Below are 18,181 nucleotides of genomic sequence, written 5' to 3' on the forward strand. Positions count from 1 at the left end.
GTTAAGAGGAGGCACCACTTTAGATGGGATGCTGAGAAAGGCCTGGGGAGGGGACTTCTGAGGTGAGACCTATGTGATAAGGATTAGCCATAGTTGGGAGGGTAGGGTATCTCTTTTACCTGTCCCAGACAGAGTGTCCAAGTCAGAGAACCCAAGGCTTGTATGAGTTTGTCTTCTGCATGTCTGAGGCATGGAAATAAGGCCCCTGCGGCTGAAACATTTTGGGCAATGGAGAGAGGTAGGTGAGGGCCAGGTCCTGTGGGGCCTTGGGGACTGTGACAAATGTTTGACTGTTATTCCAATGGTGAGGGAAAGTTGATGGAAGGTTTCAAGCAAGGGAGTAGAAAGGGATTCACTAATTTATTGAAAGAAGATTTTCTTTTCTATTTCATTATGAAAATAGAAGCAGCTAGAAGAAACTTCACACTGATTCCTGCCAACCTGGTTACCCACCTACTTGTCTGTGCCCATTTACCTCATCTTCCTAATTGTAACTAGGTGAACAACTGTCTGTCTTCCACTCTGAAAATTTTCTCCATGTTTGCATTGGATCCTGCTCCTTCCTGCTTAATGTCTCTCTGTCTGATGTCATCATTTCCCTTCTCTAATAGACTTGTCTTTAGCAAGCATATGCCTTAATTTCTTCCATCTTGGATATCTACTAGATATTGCAAACTTAAAATGTCTAATACCAAATTCGTGATTCTCCCCTCAAAACCTACTGGATCTGCAGTTTCCCACATCTCAGTTGATGGCACATCCACCCTTGTAGTTACCCAGACCACAAACTACTTCATTTCTCTCAAAGTCAATAGAAAAAAGTTTCTCAAAGTTAATAGAAAAAAAAAAGTAAATAAAAATGAGTCTGATCATTCAAGATTTGTTTGTTTAACCAGCTGTGAGCTAGTATAGATGATGATTCTTCTTCTTCTTCTTCTTCTTCTTCTTCTTCTTCTTCTTCTTCTTCTTCTTTTGTGTGGCTACCCTGTGATGATACTCGGCTATACCTAGTGAGATAAGACAGAGTTAAGAAAAGTATATTTTAACTGATTTAAAAAAAAAAAATCAGTTCGTTGTACCTGAAAATTCTGTTGGTGCTACCTTGAGAATATTCTAGAATATGACCATTTATCACAACTTCTGCTACCTATGTGGTCCAAAATACCCTTATTTCTCACCAAACTTATCTCCATGTTTCTGCCTTTGCCCATCCCCACTACCAGTCTATTTGGAACACAACAATTTGAGTGAGCCTTTACAAGTTTAAGTTAGGTCATATTAATTCTCCCTTAAGACCCCCAGTGCCACCCCAACCCTGATTTTTCTCAGAATAAGACCCGTAGTCTCAGCTGTTTCCCTGACATGATATTGTCCCTTGTTATCTCTCTGGACTTACCTTCTACCACTCTCTTGTTTTGCTGTCTCCACTATAGTCACAATGGTCTCTTGACAGTTTCTTAAATACTGGACGGGCGCCCTCTGAAGGTCCGTGCGCTGGCTGTTCTCTGCCTGGTAGGCCCTTACCAGATATCTATGTTTTTCTTCCTCCGTTTAAATCTGGTATCTGCTCAGATGTTACCTTCTCAAGCTCTCTATAAAATAACAACTCTCTTGTCTGTGACTTCTCTTTCTTTACTCTTCTTTTAAAAGATGACAGAACTTTCAGAAATGATATGTATGTATCAATTTATGTACATATTATTTGTCTCCTTCCACTAGGGTCTCAGCTCTAGTGGGAGCAACTAAGTTAGCAACCCTTTTTTGTTTATACTTTACTCCCTGCACCTAGAAGGAGACTTGGAGTCTAGTAAATATTCAATTACAAAACTGCTTATTCAGTCACTTCATAAGTACTTATTAGCATAATTTCTGGAAAGCTGCACAGATGACAACTAATCTTTGGAGGGGAGGAGTGTGTTAGAAAATAGACCTTTCATTGTATACTGTTTCATAATCATCAATATCTTAATTAATAAATATTAATTATTTCCACTTTAAGAAATTAGTTAGTAGATATAAACTATATGTAAAATAGTCTGCTCATCCAGGATTGGTTTTGGTTAACTAGTACAGACTACTTTAAATTGTGAAGATGCTAGGCTGTATCTACTAAGATAAAACACAGTGAAGGAAGCTGTTTCATTTGAGTGGTCAGGGCAGGCAAAGAGATTTGTAAAAAGATAAACAGGCATGTTAAAAATTTTAAGGGTTTATTTGAGCAAAAATTGATTCAAATTGGGCAGCATCCAATCTAACAGGTAGAAAGGAGCCCTGAGGAGCTGTACAAAATGACACTTTAATAGGCAAAAGGGAACTGGAATAAGGAAGTCATACTAGGCAAGAAAAGCAGATTAGTTGTTGAAAAGTTACTTTCCTTTAAGGAATGTTAGGGGTTTACCGGGAAGATTACCTAACTAGTACAGATAAGGTGATTCCTGATTGATTGGTTTCAGATTCCATATCTGGGAGAGCTGCAACAATAATTAAGTCTCAGTTTGGTGATATGAGGCTTGGCATAAATGACTTTATTTTGGGCCTGTTTTTTGTTTGTTTGTTTTTAACAGATTGAACAGCTTGTCTGCAGTTACAGAATTTCTGGAGAGAGTGGCTTAAGATTTGGATGCATATCCTTTCTCTAAAAGGTACTTAAAACATTTATTGATTAATTTTTTTTCTTACCTGAAAGATTAATACATGCGTGTGATGAAAACATTTAAGTAGTACATGAAGAATCACAGTGAAAAATAAACCTTCTTGACACATCTGATCCCCAGGGTGCCATTGTCATCCCAAAGGCAATTTTGCCATTTCCTAGAGTGTTATCCTCAAATTAATCTATGGTTGTGCACATATATTTCTTTCCCTATATTGTGTATCTTTTTACAAAAATACCTGCTGTACATGCTGTGGTGCATTTTGCTTAAAATGTGACCTTTACATAAATATTTTCATTCAGTTTTAGAAGGTAAAGTGAATTTTTGAGGCATGTTAATTGCACATACTCCCATGTTGATGTTTAAATTACTGTTTTTCCCTCCAAACTGTGTTTATTTCTGCTGAAGCTGCAGAGGGCACTGTACACCTTCCAAAACCACGGCATAACCTTGAAGAGTGTTTTGCAGTTCTTGAATGTGGCACACATTTTAGGATGCAGAGGAGCTCCTGGTATTAGAAATATGCATCAATTCAAATTATTCTCCTGTCTGCACTTATTTTATGCATTTCATATAAAATTGATTACAATATATATTTATATCATACCATTACCATCATACTTTTTCTTTAGTAGATACAATGTTTAATTTTCAAAGCACAAGTCTTACCTTTAATTTTGCTATAACTATTTGTTTTATTTCTTTATTTTTTAATTTAAAAAAAATTTTTTAATTTATTTGTCAGAGAGAGAGGGAGGGAGTGAGCGTGTACACAAGCAGGGGGAGCGGCAGGCAGAGGGAGAAGCTGGCTCCCATCTGAGCAGGGAGCCCAAGGTGGGACTCGATCCCAGGACCCTGCGATCATGACCTGAGCCGAAGGCGGATGCTTAACTGACTGAGCCACCCAGGCATCCCTGCTATAACTATTTGTAATGATCACATAGTATCCTTTTCCTTTTAATCATGGTTACAGAGGATTTGTATGGGATCATGGAAGCAGCACTTACCTAGGTCAGTCCAACTCCACCATTTGTAAGTTATGCCGTAATACCGGAGAATCATTTATCTATGTGATTTACCATTTCCTCGTCCACAAAATGAGGAGATTGGCTGAGAGAATTTCTAGGATTCCTGTCAGCTTCAGTAAGTCTGTGATGTCTTCATAAGAAGAGGCACTTGTTAAAATGGAGTTTGGATGTGTGTCAAATAGAATAAGAATGAGTGAGGGGCGGGCAAAGCCATGCAGCTTGCAGGGGATATTCCAGGTAGTCACAGCGCTGCAGAGACGGCTATGGTAGTCCACCAAAATCCACTCCCTGCTTTCTGGCCAGAAAGCAAGCCTCGCGCTTAAATCTGCTACTTCCAGGCCTAGATAATGAAAACTTTGTGGGCGCAGTTTTCCTCTCTTGTCCTTGGTGAGCATTCCTCCTCTTTCCCTCAGTGATGGTTCCAGACCTCCCTCACTCTCCTCATGCCTGAGTCCCATCCTCATCCTTCCTGAGAAACCAGGCCACCAGGCAGGATGTCTCACCTCCCACCTCTCCTACCCTTACAGACTGTGCTCCAATTGACCCATATCCCACCAGTTCTATTATCACACACTTCCGGAGAATGAGGCGTTTGTTACCTCTGAGGGTCTGAGGTGCATTCTTCTGTTTACACCCTGAGTCTGTCCTCTTCAGTCTCCTCTTCAGTCTCCTCCAGGACGTTGCTTCAGGAATTATTCTCTATTTCAGAAGAAAGGCTATAAAGTAACAAAAAGAAGAGTCACTCTAAAAGAAATTATCTAAAGTTGTTGAGTGAATAATCCTTACCACCCTTCAAATTTCATCTTCCTTAAGGTGACGAATGTTGTTTCTGACCTTTTCTTTAGTATATGTAGAAAACATGTTTGGGAAGTAGCCAAGTTTTTATCTTCATAATGGAATCATTCTGTACTTACTGATATGCAATTTGCTTTTTATGCTAACAAATCAATATGTAGATCTGCCTTTTTTTTTAAACTGGCTGCCTAATATTCAATTGTATGTATTCAATTATGGTTAATTCAGCCATTCCTTTATCTGGACTTTTAGATTGTTGCCACCGTTTTATATAGCTTATAATACAAAAACCCATCTGTGTACACTTCCACACATTCTTGCCTCTATTTTCATAGTGTAGATAGATTGCTGGCAGTTAAAATGTTGACCCAAATGATATGCTTGTTTTGAATTATAACAAGTACTACTAAATTACTTTCTAAATAATTTGTACCAGTCATACTACAACCAAGAGTATGTGAGTGTCTGCTTCTCCATCCTTCACCATTACTTGATATTACCAATATTTCTATTTTAAAAATTTTATAGGGAAGAAGATATTTTATTATTATTAATTTATTATTAATTTAATCTGCAGTTCCCTGACTGCAAATAAAATTGAGCATCTTTTCATTATTATTTCATAATATTTTAAAATATATTATTTAATATTTAAAAATATATTATTTAATAATAAAAAATACATCTTATTTTTTAAATTGTCCATTTGGATGAAAAAGTCCTTTCTCCTTTGCTCATTTTTTTGGATTTTTTTATCTGTTCAAATATTTTGCTCACTTGCTGCCTGTGCTCTGCTGTTGTGTTCTGGCTGCTTTATCCTTCAGGCCATTTGTCTGCAGAACCTCTCGTTGTGTGTCAGTGTTGATCCCTGGCCTGAATGTGGCATGTTTTACCTAGGGGTGCTCTGGTCTGCTTGTGAAATGAGACCTGTGGCTGCTACCACCATGTGAACTGAGGCTTTGCAAAACTTCAGGTTGGGGAGATGCCAAGGCAGGGGTTTGGGCCAGTCTTCTGGGGGAGGGCCTGCTGCACTGGGACTGAGGCAAGCTTGACTGGGAAAGGCATTTCCACTGGAGCATAGGGGGTTTGGGCTTGGTGTGAGCAAGTTAGGTAGGGAGTGTTGGCACTGTGCTTGTTCCCACAGGTGGCCCTGTGCTTATGCCAAGGGGTGGGGGAGGGAAATGTTGCCAGCCAGTTTCTTGTTCCTGGAGGGGTCTCTCCATGAATGCTGTCTCTCAGGGGCGCACTCCAAGTGAATAACCTCCCCACTATGTGCCCCAGATGCTCTTCAGATCTCTGTTTCCAAGCTATGTGTGTGTCTGTGAGCTGTTTGCCCTGCCTTCTCTCCAGGCGCAGCCCCAGTGTCCTCTAAGTTCTCCCAGACCCAGCATACTGACCTTTAAAATTCCTGGCTTTAAGCCTGGCTGGTTGCAAGAACTCATGAACTTTGGGCCCTCTTGTCTTCCACGCCAATTGCTGCGGGGGATTCATTTTCCCCTTCTGTTCCCTTACATGCTGGTCTGTCTCTCACCCATCTCCGCCACCGCGGCTTCATCCCCACTGCTTCAGCCTGGATATGTTTCTTTCCCAAGTCACATCTCCGCACTTCCTATCTTCTTCGATGTGGCCTCCTCTCTACCTTTAGTTGTGGAGTTTGTTCTGCCAGTCTTCAGATCGACTTCTAGAGTATTTAGGATGATTTGATAGTTACCTAGTTGTATTCATTGGATGAGGTGAGCCAAGGGTCCTTACTCTGCTGCCACCTTCCCCTCCCCATTACATTGTTTTCTTTAAACAAAATCCTCAAAATTCAGAACATGTTCCATACTTAACAGCATGTCTCAATTCTGATGGCCAATTTTGATTAGAAATATTGATCTTGTTTAGAAGTTATATAGTTTACCATTGAAAAAATAGTCACAAATCCTAGTTGTCCCAAATGTACTTTAAAGTTTTTGAATAACTGAATCAATTATCAGTTTTTAAATTAGAATTAAAATTAAACATTTAGCTCCTCAGGTACACTAGCCACATTTCAAGTCTTCAGTAGCCACATGGGACTAATGGAGAGTGTATTGGAAAGTGTAGCTCTGGGGCTCCTGGGTGGCTCTGTCAGTTAAGTGTCTGCCTTCAGCTCAGGTCATGATTCTAGGGTCCTGGGATGGAGCCCCACATCTGGCTCTGCTCCCTCAGATTCTAATACACATCCCTTTCCTGGTTTCCTTTTACTCTCTGACCACCACTCTTTGATCTCCTCGGTCAGCTCCTCATCTTTGACTTACTCTTAGGTATTAAGATTCCTAGTGGTTTCATTCAGTCCTCTGCTCTTTATATTCTCTGCCCCCGTCACTGTTTTAGCTACCATTTGTAGATTTTTTTTAAAAGATTTTATTTATTTATTTGACAGAGACAGCGAGAGAGGGAACACAAGCAAGGGGAGTGTGAGAGGGAGAAGCAGGCTTTGTGCTGAGCAGGGAGCCTGATGTGGGGCTCGATTCCAGGACCCTGGGATCATGACCTGAGCTGAAGGCAGAGGCTTAATGGCTGAGCCACCCAGGCGCCCCATGTAGACTAACTCTTATATATCTCTAATCCAAAATTCCCCCTTATCTTAGAAATGAACATCTAACTCTTTATTGGATATCCCATGAACATCTGACAGGCATCTCAAAATTTCCCAAACTAGCCTCCTATGTTTTATGGTCAGCTCTGTCTCTTTTGTTACAATTTTCAGTTGGTTCAACAACAACCCAGTTATCTGAGAGAAAAATTGGAAGTTACTTTTCACTGCTGCTCTTGCTCACAGCCCACATCCAACCACCCAGGACCCTTGCCTTCTTGTGTATCACTAATACCACTGATGTATTCCAGCTTTGCCTTCCTTTTATGACTAACTGCAATTCTTTTCCAGAATTAGTTCAAGTGTCATTTTCCAAGAAGCCTCTAGTTGTTGATCCTCTGTGTTCCTCTCACACCATGTGTAGTACTTATATCTCAGAGCTTCCATATGGCTTCCCAACTATACTATAAGCTCTTTGACAGTAAGGCTGTATCTCAATTTTCTTATATCCCAGTTTGCTAAATGGTTGAAAGCTTGATGTTTATCCTTTTGTTTTTTTTTTGTTTTGTTTTGTTTTGTTTTTTTAAAGATTTTATTTATTTATTCGACAGAGATAGAGACAGCCAGCGAGAGAGGGAACACAAGCAGGGGGAGTGGGAGAGGAAGAAGCAGGCTCATAGTGGAGGAGCCTGACGTGGGGCTCGATCCCGTAACGCTGGGATCACTCCCTGAGCCGAAGGCAGACGCTTAACCGCTGTGCCACCCAGGCGCCCCTGATGTTTATCCTTTTGAAACATCAGTTGGTGATAGTTATTGTGCCCTCAACATCTCGATGATATTTTAAGAAATGAAATATAAATACTTTAATACCTGTGAAAAATGACTGTTTCCAAGAAGTTATTTCCATACTGAGAGAAGTAGCTAAAAATACACATGAAGTATCTGTCTTGAAAAGTTTAATTGATATACTGTAACTAGAATGGACCCTAATAACATAATTTTTTCAGGCCTAGAGCTGTCTCTGAAATGTAATCTCTGTGATATCTGTATACCAGTAATATTGAGAACCACATCATTTCCTTCCAGGATCCATAAAAGGCATTGCATATGTAATTAGCAGAACAAATTACCATGTAGGGCATATACTTTTACATTTGCATGGTGGGTAAGAATGGTTGTTTTGATTATGATTTCCATGTATTTGGTTTTTTGCTTCTTTTGTTTTACAATCTTTAATGTATATATCAGTACCAGAGGATACGCTGACCTTTTAAAATTAAAATATTTATTTAATTTGGTGAAGTGTAAGATCCGCTCACCAGTAAAACACCCTGGTTTAACCTTAGTGTTATGTATGTTTCTCTTAAGTATTTTAAGCATTACTGCTTTAGTTTTTGGAGTTATTTCCAAATACTTTTGCAAATATATACACGGGAACAGCATGAATTTTCTTAATACACAGAATAATCATGGCATGGGTTTATTTGAAAACCTAATAGTAGCACTTGCCACTGTAAAACATTGAGCTTTTTGCTGGAGTGGACTCTTGTTTTTCAGTTTTTTCTTTTTCTTTTCTTTTTTTTTTAAGATTTATTTATTTATTTATTTGACAGAGAGAGAGAGAGCCAGTGAGAGAGGGAACACAAGCAGGGGGAGTGGGAGAGGAAGAAGCAGGCTCCCAGCGGAGGAGCCTGATGTGGGGCTCGATCCTGGAATGCCAGGATCATGCCCTGGCCCTGAGCAGAAGGCAGACGCTTAATGACTGCACCACCCAGGTGCCCTTCAGTTTTTTCTTAATAGGTTTGTAATTTGATCTCTTTGTGAGATAACTTGTCATCTTATGAGAAACCATTGGAGAGTTAGCTGAAAGTAGAAGCAAATCCCAGGGAACCCCTAAAAAAATAGCTAATCCCCTTATCTTACTGCCAACTTTGGCAGTGATAACAACCTAATCCTGTAGAAATTTGTGCATCTATTAACTGGAAACATGCTCAGTACCCACATTACAAGTTAAGAGATTTGAAAGTGGCTGTCTCTGAGGAGTGGGAGTGGGTAGTAGATAAGGGGTAGAAGGCATAAGGGAACTGCTGTTTTTGTTTTAAGCTTTTTGGCACTACTTGATTTGTAAAATATGTGCACATGCTATTTTAGTGAAAATAAAACAACTTATAAAAAGAAAACTTACAAAAAGAAGTTATCAACCCTAAACCTGGCCATTAGTTCTTGTGTTATTTCTTATGGGCTAGATGCACACCAACCGAAAGGAAGCTGAATTGGTCCTCCTTGAGTGGGGCTTCTTCCAAAGACCCTCCTGGAATGAGGGGCCCCAGAGAAGAGTGAAACACAGGGGATCAGTGGCCAACGTAGGAATCAGTTGTGACGAAATAACATGGGGGAATCATTACTTATATCAAATGAACTATACATAAGTGATTCCTCAAGCACTCCCAAAGAGAAAAGGTTACTTTCCAATGAAGTCCTCTCTACCCTGCTTCCAAAAACTAGTGTGGTGGACTGATGTTTCCTGTCTAAAAGAGAATGAAACCAGAAAATTAGTAGTTCTGGCATCCTTGGGTATATGGATATGGATCCTTCACTAAATCTGGTCTTGATTCTGTGAGAAGCATGAAAGCAGAATTCGCCTGCATCTCTAAATGCGCTTGATCTCCTTTGCTTAGTAATTGAATAAATAGTAAAATAAAATGAAAATATTTCTAGCTTGTCCAAATTGTAATTCTTACCAGTCTTTGTTCTTTTGATCAGATTATGTAATTTGACCTAGCACGATTGATACTGGGGAGAAAGTTAGCTAGAATGACTTCATGGTTAATGGGGAGAGCTAGAGAAAGATAGAGACAAGAATGACATTTCCCCTCCTCTGCCTGCTACCTGAGTATAGCTTACTATGAACACATTGCTTTTGGAGACATTGAGCTCTGGGTTCTCATCAATGAAATCCATCTGGGTTGCCAGACAACCCAGAGGAGGTCTCCAGGTGAAGTCAAAGGGAAAGGGAAAATAGAATTGTGGCTGGTTTCCCTGGATTATGTCGGGAGCAAGCTGTTAAAATAGAAGACTACTCATGTAGCTAATGACCCCCTGTTAGAGAAGGTGCCTCTAGATAGATCATTTCAGCTTTTCCAGATGGATGACTATAGTTGGCATTCTTCCTGTCTGTCCCGAAATTAGATCATCTGCAACTGTTATTTTCATTTCAGTTCATATCACTTCAATTCACTAATAAATGAACATTGAGAAAGATCATGAACTAATGATTAGTTTACTTAATTGTACCTGTTATTCAGTCTTATTTCTTTAATTGTTCTCTAAGTAACAAGAGTCTTGTTAATTATGTTGATGAAATCAAGATACAATGTGTCAACCACATACTACTGATTGATCAACGATTAGTAATTGAGTATCTCTTTGTACCAGGAACTAGAAATTTAGGATGCATATTTTAACAAAACAGATAAAAATATTTTGCTCTAATTTTGCATTTTTCGTTTTACTCACATTTAGTAATGCCTTAGACCAAAAGATTTGAAATTCCAACTACATTTCCATTCTCTGTAGACCTGTTTTTCTTCTCCATACAGACATATAGACAGACACACTACTCACTCACCTATTTAAAATTTGGAGTATTTAATGGTAAATGTTGAAATACAAATGTACTTTTAATTAGATTTCCTTTCACTCCTACTTTCTTTCCTGCTGCAGACCATCAAGTGTTCTTTCTGAATCTTTGTTACGTTTGGTTATCATTTTTATTTTAGCTATGCTGTTGTGTTTTAGGAGTTGTTTTTAACCACTAGATGACAAGAGTTAAGTGATGATTTACATGTTTTTGATTTAATGTCTCTCAAGCACAATGTTTTTGCTTTGGAAGCATTATGTACATCGTTTTATTTCTTTAAGTATCAATTAAATTAATGAAGTTGGATTTTGTCTTATATAGTAATGAAAATAGTTCCCTTATTCTATAAGAAATATTTAATAAATATAAAATGGAAAGAATAGGGATTATAAATTCCCTCTTTTGAGTATTTCATGACCTCACTCTACTCTCTACATCCAAGCTATTAATGCTGGATACAATATAAGAGGAGCAAATTAAAGTTAGAATTTCTGGATATCAGAAATAGTACAGCAGTATAAAGGGATGAAAAGTTGAAGCCAAGGATCTGCTCGGTGTTTGGCTCCCAGAAGGTAAAGGGGTAAGGGCAAAAAAACAAAACAAAACAAAAAAACAACCAAGCCCAGGTTTGGTTTGAATCCAGGGGTTACAATAGGAATTCCCTGTTCAGCTGGGGAGACTGGAGGCTTACTACCAGTGACTGGGGGTACCAGACCTGGGGCTGTGGCTTATGCAAAGCTTGAGTCTATGGAGGTTTCTGTATATAGTGTTGGGATCAGTCTTGAGCCTACCTTCCCTAGAAATGAAAATTCATTTTCAGTATGCTCAGTTTTACTGGGAGGGAGGAACTTGGAGCTGCTGATAGGAGATTTGGTTCTGGACTGTCAAAATATTGGGCGAAAGAGAGGTGAGCAGAGGAAAGAGAGAGTCATCAAGAACTTTCAAGTAGAGAAAAACCCAAAATCTCCAAATTCCAAAATGTGGAAACACATCCAACAAAAGCTGTAGGTGGAAGATGACTTCCTCCTAGACAGGTCAAAATCAAAGACAGAATTAGTGAATTGCAAGATAATACTCAGGAATTTGTTCAGAATGCAGCCTGGATAGATAAAATGATTTTGAGTAATTAAAAGAAATGAAGGATAGCTAGAGAGGCTCCAACATTTGCACTAAAATCTAACAGTAATTCCCGAAGAAGTGAATAGAGGAAATAAGCAATATTCAATATTCAAATGACAGACGAATTTTTCAAAATCTGAGGAATTTTCAAAATTCCCGAGATTGAAAGTGTATTGCAAAGAGCAAGTGAAATAATTAAAAGTAACTTCACACCTAGTCACAGATTTGTGAAATTGGGAAGCATCAAGAATAAAAAGAACAATTTTAAAAGCTTCCAGAAAGGAAAAAAAAAAAAACAAACAAAACCAAAACTTACCTAAGAGGATTGACATTAGACAGCAAATTTCCCACCAGTGGAAGGATATAACAGAAGGTAATATACTAATTATCCTCAAAATGCTGGAGTGAAATAACTGTCATCTAGAATTTTATGTCTAGTGAACCTATTATAAGAGTGAGGGTAGAATTATATTGACATTTGCAAACATAGAAATATTAAGAGGACTTAGATGTTCATTGAGAAAACTACCAAAGCATGTGTTGCGGCAGGGCAGGGTTGGGGGTGGGTGGTGGGGAGAAGTGGAATGGAAGAAACTGACAAATTCAGGAAGTGGAAAGCATTCTGATAAATTTAACCAACTACTAATAAGAACTTGGTTTTTAGGGTATTTTTTTTAGAAAAGACAAAATCCTAGTATATAATAAGGGATATGAAAGAGGAGTAGTGTTCAAAGGATAGTTGAAACATGTGGAGGTTCTTGTTTTGGGAGGAAACTGAAGATCCTCAAAACCATATATTTAGATTAAAAAATTAGAGTTAAAAGTGTGTAAGTCAGGCCTGGATGGTTTTCCTGGGGAATTCTACCAAACATTCAAAGAAGAAATAATACCTATTCTCCTAAAGCTATTTCAAAAAATAGAAACAGAAGGAAAGTTACCAAACTCATTCTATGAGGCCAATATTACCTTGATCCCCAAACCAGGCAAAGACCCCATCAAAAAGGAGAATTACAGACCGATTTCCCTAATGAATATGGACACCAAAATCCTTAACAAGATCCTGGCTAATAGAATCCAACAGTACATTAAAAGGATTATCCATCATGACCAAGTGGGATTCATCCCTGGGATGCAAGCGTGGTTCAACATTCGCAAATTGATCAATGTCTTAGATTTTATCCAGAAAGAAAAATTCAAAAATCATATGATTCTCTCAATAGATGCAGAAAAAGCATTTGACAAAATACAGCATCCTTTCCTGATTAAAACCCTTCAGAGTGTAGGGATAGAGGATACATTCCTCAATCTCATAAAATCCATCTATGAAAAGCCTACAGCAAATATTATTCTCAATGGGGAAAAGCTGGAAGCCTTTCCTTTAAGATCAGGAACACGACAAGGATGCCCACTCTCGCCACTATTATTCAACATAGTACTAGAAGTCCTTGCAACAGCAATCAGACAACAAAAATGGAAAAAAGATATCCAAATCGGCAAAGAGGAAGTCAAAATGTCTCTCTTCGCAGATGACATGATACTCTGTAGGGAAAACCCAAAATAATCCACTCCCAAACTATTAGAAGTTATAGAGCAATTCAGTAATGTGGCAGGATACAAAATCAATGCTCAGAAATCAGTTGCATTTCTATACACGAATAATGAGACTGAAGAAAGAGAAATTAGGGAATCCATCCCATTGACAATAGCACCAAAAACCATACGTTACCTTGGAATTAACTTAACCAGAGGCGTAAAGGATCTATATTCTAGAAACTATAAATCACTCTTGAAAGACATTGAAGAAGACACAAAAAGATGGAAAGATATTCCATGCTCATGGATCGGAAGAATTAACATAGTTAAAATGTACATGCTACCCAGAGCAATCTACACTCTCAATGGTATCCCGATCAAAATACCGATGACATTTTTCAAAGAACTGGAACAAACAGTCCTTAAATTTGTATGGAAACAGAAAAGGCCCCGAATCACCAAGGAACAGTTGAAAAGGAAAAACAAAGCTGGGGGCATCACAATGCCGGATTTCGAGCTGTGCTACAAAGCTGTGATCACAAAGATAGCATGGTACTGGCACAAAAACAGACACATAGACCAATGGAACAGAATAGAGAATCCAGAAATGGACCCTCGGCTCTTTGGGCAACTAATCTTTGATAAAGCAGGAAAAAACATCCCGTGGAAAAAAGACAGTCTCTTCAATAAATGGTGCTGGGAAAATTGGACAGCTACATGCAAAAGAATGAAACTTGACCACTCTCTCACACCATACACAAAGGTAAACTCCAAATGGATGAAAGACCTTGATGTGAGACAGGAATCCATCGAAATCCTAGAGGAGAACATAGGCAGCAACCTCTACGACATTGGCCAAAGCAACCTTTTTCATGACACATCTCCAAAGGCAAGAGAAACAAAAGATAAAAAGAACTTGTGGGACTTCATCAAGATAAAAGCTTTCTGCACAGCCAAGGAAACAGTCAAAAAAACTAAGAGGCAGCCCACGGAATGGGAGAATATATTTGCAAATGATGCTACAGATAAAAGACTGGTATCCAAGATCTACAAAGAACTTCTCAAACTCGATACGCAAGAAACAAAGAAACAAATCAAAAAATGGGCAGAAGATATGAACAGACACTTTTCCAATGATGACATACAAAAGGCTAACAGACACATGAAAAAATGTTCAAAATCACCAGCCATCAGGGAAATTCAAATCAAAACCACACTAAGATACCACCTTACGCCAGTTAGAATGGCAAAAATTGACAAGGCAGGAAACAATTGCTGGAGAGGATGTGGAGAAAGGGGATCCCTCCTACATTGTTGGTGGGAATGCAAGTTGGTACAGCCACTCTGGAAAACAGTGTGGAGGTCCCTTAAAAAGTTAAAAATTGAGCTACTCTATGATCCAGCCATTGCACTACTGGGTGTTTACCCCAAAGATACAGACGTAGTGAAGATAAGGGCCATATGCACCCCAATGTTCATAGCAGCAATGTTCACAATAGCTAAATCGTGGAAGGAACTGAGATGCCCTTCAACAGATGACTGGATTAAAAAGTTGTGGTCCATATATACACTGGAATATTACTCAGCTATCAGAAAGAACGAGTTCTCAACATTTGCTGCAACATGGACGGCACTGGAGGAGATAATGCTAAGTGAAATAAGTCAAGCAGAGAAAGGCAATTATCATATGATTTCTCTCATCTATGGAACATAAGCACTAGGAAGATCGGTAGGCGAAGAAAGGGATAAAGAAAGGGGGGGTAATCAGAAGGGGGAATGAAACATGAGAGACTATGGACTCTGAGAAACAAACTGAGGGCTTCAGAGGGGAGGGGCGTGGGTAATGGGATAGACTGGTGATGGGTAGTAAGGAGGGCACGTATTGCATGGTGCACTGGGTGTTATACACAACTAAGGAATCATCGAACTTTACATCAGAAACAAGGGATGTACTGTATGGTGACTAACATAATATAATAAAAAAACATTTAAAAAAAACACAGTAATATTTCCCTCACTCTACAATTTTGTTATTTAGCATAGCGTTTTATATTTTTAAATAAAAGTAAATATTAACCTGTATTTTATAAAAAGCACTAGATGAGTGAGACTAAAATACCAACCATCAGCTCAAGACAAGATGCTTCATTCAAGACAAACCTTAAAAACTTTAAATGGCAGTACTGTGAACCAAAAAGCTAAACTGTATCCGCATGTACTACAGACACATAAGTATTTGAGTATAGACATCATATGAATACAGTAACTGACGTGTATTTTATTTTTTTGATGTTTATCACCACAATTTAATCCAACAGAGATGTATTGAGCACCCATTATGGACCAGCCAGTGTGACAGATGCCGGGGTAGAGAGATGAATGAACTAATTAAATGGTGGTTTGAATCTAGCATCAGTTTTCTCCCCACAATTTTTACACTCTCCTCTTCCCATTCATCTCATCTCACTTAAACTGAATTTTGAACAAATAAAAATTAACCTGATAAAAAATATTTGGAGATATTCATATCATTTTAGATTTGATCAGAATATTTCCCAATTTCAATGAAATAGACAAAGTAACTCAATAATAAAATTCAAACTAGACTATTACATAGTTTTACTTCCATTTTGCATTTTACAGGAATAGTCACTCTTTTCAAGATTCCTCTTTTAATCTCTTTCTCTCTCTCTCTCTCTCTCTCTCTCTCTCTCTTTCTCTCTCTCTCACACACACACACCCCTACAACCTTAATCCACATTTAATCTTTTAGACGTTAATCACTCTGAGCTAATTAGCTAGCTTCCTGAATGATCACAAGTTCAACATTTTCATTGGTCATGTATATTATTTAAAACCGAAAATCATAATAATGTGCTGCCTCTCTATAACAGTATATGGAGTAAAGATTATTAAAATAGCTCTAGAGTGAGTCAGGCAAAATAGAAAACCCATATTGGATGTGAACTCATTTCTGCTGACTCACTGTGAGAAACAATATAGTTGAAAGGTAGAGGAATTTAACTTGAGCAACCTTGAAGCCCCACTTAGGTAACAAAGGGGGCACAGGTGGTGCACCCTCTGCCTCTATTCAATGAAGATCATGATTTTGGAAATGAACGCTGAAGAGCAACTACATAGAAGCTGCACAAGAATAGGGTTCGTTCTTTCATAAGCCCTACTGTGCCAGGCTAGTGGAGAGCATTTAGATGAGGGAGAAAGAGAATAATGATATCATTACAGATCCTCACGTAGAAGAAAGGGGTGACACTTCCCTGGGAGAGGTTACAAACCCAGCACAAAGGCATGAGATTGTAGTCTCAATTAATCAGGGTATCTGCGAAAAGTCACATCCTTCTTTAGAAAAAAGTTCTCTGCTTCAGAAATAATAATAATTCTTCTTCCTCTTCTTCTTCTTCTTCTTCTTCTTCTTCTTCTTCTTCTTCTCCTTCTCCTTCTCCTTCTCCTTCTCCTTCCTCCCCTTCTTCTTCTTCTTCTTCTTCTTCTTCTTCTTCTTCTTCTTCTTCCTCTTCTTTCTTCTCTCTCCCTCTTTCTCTCCCGCCCTCTCTCCCCCTCTGGCATTCTTGCCTCTCTGATACTATCCTCATGCACAAAATTGAAAAACTATTAATATTCTATTTTGGACTCATTTGTAATGTAGATATGATAGAAATTTATATAGGGAATGGCCTCTTCATTTTAAAATAATAACAGAGGAAGGAAATATTGGAAATGGTCCAACATAGTGAAACTGCAGATATAAAATGTATTGAGAGAGAAAAGGAGAGAAAAATATGATGATCTCAAGTTTTCAACACAAACATCACAAAAGTGACATAAAGCCTTAAAATAGCTCTGGAAAGGTTTAAGCCCAGGATGTGCAAAAATTGTGGGAAACACGAAAAGAACTGAAATGTTTTCAGCTAATTCCAGAGAAGCAATAATCAAGGAATGTCTATTTCCCTGCTGGAGGTAGATAATGGAATGTTAATGGATAATAAAGTAAAGGCAGAAAGATCCATTAAACAATTTCATTTTCATCTTCTCCAATGAGTACAATCTTTATCAATATGTTGCCTCTTAAGCTTGCCCGAGCTGTTAAGATACCAACTGCAAATGCTAAACAACTTCTGGAGAGCCAATGAGGCAGGGCTAAGTAACCCCTTCCCATGGGGAACAAATATCAGACATTTCATTTCACCCATAAATGTTTTAGAATATATGTCTACAAGAAAAGGATCCTTTTAAAAAAAAATACCATTATCACTCTTCTTAAAATTAACAACTTTTTCATATTAACAAATACATAGTCAATGTTCAAGCATCTCTAATGGTTTCATTAATGTTTTAGAGTTGGTTTGTCTCAAACAAGAGCCAAAGAAGGGCCATATGTTGCATTTCTTTAGCATGTTTCATAAATCTCTTTAATTCACACATTCCCCCTCCCTCTTTTCCTCACAAATTAAAAAAAAAAAAAACACAGGACTGTTGATCCTATAGTTTTCCACATTCTAGATTTTGCTGACTGTATACCCGTAGTGTCAACATATTATTCCATCTTCTATGGATAGTTAGATTTAGAGGTCTGATCAGACTCAGTTGGACATTTTGTCAAAAATAAGCCATATTGATGTGGTGCACCTCTACTAGGAAGTATGTAATATTTGGTTTTCCCTCTTTTTCCTGGTTTGATTTTTCCATTAAAATGTAGCAGCTATTGTTGGCCTTTGCCTAGATCTATTTTTTTTCTTATTTTTTAAAAAGATTTTATTTATTTATTTGACAGAGAGACAGCCAGCGAGAGAGGGAACACAAGCAGGGGGAGTGGGAGAGGAGGAAGCAGGCTCCCAGA

The 18,181-nt window shown here is 38.3% G+C and overlaps 1 protein-coding gene across 9 annotated transcripts in view; it reads left to right on the forward strand.

Annotated features, from left to right (window-relative positions):
* The window catches only part of LOC113249559 (uncharacterized), an 83,180-nt gene that overhangs the window by 2,171 nt on the left and 62,828 nt on the right, over positions 1–18,181 (forward strand). For all 9 annotated transcript variants that reach the window (XM_057309717.1, XM_057309719.1, XM_057309718.1 and 6 more), the window contains exon 3: positions 2,565–2,642. The gene's annotated coding sequence lies outside the window, so the exon portion shown is untranslated. The remainder of the gene's footprint in view (positions 1–2,564; positions 2,643–18,181) is intronic.

The sequence above is a fragment of the Ursus arctos genome, unplaced genomic scaffold (genome assembly GCF_023065955.2).
Source record: "Ursus arctos isolate Adak ecotype North America unplaced genomic scaffold, UrsArc2.0 scaffold_9, whole genome shotgun sequence".
Lineage (NCBI taxonomy): Eukaryota > Metazoa > Chordata > Mammalia > Carnivora > Ursidae > Ursus > Ursus arctos.